Raw genomic sequence first — 2,015 nt, 5'->3', positions numbered from 1 at the left:
CATATTAGAACCGTTTATTTATTATTAAAAAAATAATAACTAAATTATAGCGTTTTTGCGATTAAATTCGTAAAAATTTTTTTTTTTATCATTTTTTTTTGACTTCAGAAAAGACACAATTCAATTGTTTTAAGGAAGACTTCAAATTAGCTAACAAAATGAGGGAGATTTTTTTTTAATCCCTATTCGAATAAACATCTGAAGAGTGGCGTTGAAAAGCAGAAACACGTAAAGCAAATAACATAACAATAATAATGTGTATATAAAAGCGTTCGAACAAGACCCGCGATGAATAATTTAGTTTTCGTGTAAAATCAAGACTTACAGATTAGCACCTAGAAAGGAAGATTTCCCATTTCGAAGACACGACTTTTTTGTGTAGAGTGTAAATTCGTAAAATACATGACAACAAAATAAAAACAAAAAACAACAATTAATATTGGCCACGTTATTAGGATAACACTTTTTAAAATTCATTCATTTTCTACAAACTAGGAGAATTATTAATTATCAAACAATTATATTTATGTACGGTTAACAAACGAAAACAAAAGTCGAAGTAAAAATTGATACGAAGATGGAAGTACATTGTTTTTTGCACCTAATTGACACAANATGATTATTTATTATTATTAAGTATTACATATTAAAAAGTCCTTTGATATTTCCGACAAATCTCACTGAAAAAGATTAGAAAAAAACAATCGTAAGTCCGACATGCTTCTAAAACAAGACGTGATCATTTCAGTGTCTAATTCAACGCCACACAAAAGTTGTGCCAAAAACAAACAAACAAAACAGACAATAACGCAACAAGACAACAGAAAAACACAAATGTGAACAGTAGCAATGTAGTAAATGCGAAACAAAAAAAAAAAACAGAAGAACAACGCGAAAAATAAAACAATAGTTAGAATAATAAAAAACACAAAGGCAAATACTCATCACAAAAAAACAAAAAAAAAAAACAGAAGAACAACGCGAAAAATAAAACAATAGTTAGAATAATAAAAAACACAAAGGCAAATACTCATCACAAAAAATTGGACGGAAGAAATGAAGGAAAAAGTGCAAAACACATGCCAATGCTAAACACACAGTATATAGCGAAAATTAAGGCATTACAAACTTCAATTGAATATTAAGATTGGCTAAGTAAACGTAACTAATAAGTGTAAATTAAATTGTAAAATGATGTACAGTGTGTCCCAAATACGTGAAAAAACATGCCGTTTGTGACGCACTGTATTTAACAATAAAAAATGAGAAATTTAGAGTTTTCGTTATGAATTCAGCAACAATATTTTGTTTTAAGATCAAAGAATTATTTGGACGGAATAACCAAGTAAATAAGTAACTAAAAACATATACAAAATACTATAAATGCAAGTGCACATAGACGACAGTACTGTGCTTAATATTGACAACACTTACTGGATGTTATAATGATTAATAGTTAATCTTCAGTATGTGGCTAATAAAAGAAGAGAAAAAAAAATGTATATACAGCCTGTCCTTTACAACTTTAAAACAAAAAAGTCCAAAAAATTTAGTAGGTAAAGGTCTCGATTACTGTGATTTCGTATTATTTTCGACATTAAGACGACAGATCATAATAAAAATTAAAAAAATAGTTGTTATAATACAGTTTTAATATTTGCTGTATGTTGGGTTGCCTATCTACTCAATTTATTACAGAAACGTAAACTACTATCCCTACCTGCATTTATACGGAAAAAATATGATTCAGATATGAATATTCATCAATCCACTTCAATGAACCCCAATTACAGGTCAATATAGGAGTTTGTTTTAAATTGTCGCCTCCGCCAAAATTTTAAATAAAATTTTTTATTAATCACTGATATTGTTTGTATATCTCAATGAATGTTTTATTTTCTACGTTAAATGGATAAAAGTTCATTAACTACTCCTAATTAATAACTTAATACATTGCTAGCAGCTCCAAATAAAAGTTTGCAATCAACCAGATGTCTTTAAAAATATTACTAATT

At 27.8% G+C, this 2,015-nt stretch overlaps 1 protein-coding gene across 1 annotated transcript in view; it reads right to left on the bottom strand.

Moving 5' to 3' along the window:
- LOC108744871 overlaps nt 1–2,015 on the bottom strand; it is a 52,663-nt gene that overhangs the window by 1,976 nt on the left and 48,672 nt on the right. The gene's annotated exons all lie outside the window — the stretch shown is intronic.

This window comes from Agrilus planipennis, unplaced genomic scaffold, assembly GCF_000699045.2.
Source record: "Agrilus planipennis isolate EAB-ADULT unplaced genomic scaffold, Apla_2.0 scaffold42, whole genome shotgun sequence".
Classification (NCBI taxonomy): Eukaryota; Metazoa; Arthropoda; class Insecta; order Coleoptera; family Buprestidae; genus Agrilus; species Agrilus planipennis.
The sequence above is the reverse complement of the archived record's forward strand: the minus strand, read 5'-3'. Positions and strand labels throughout refer to the sequence as shown.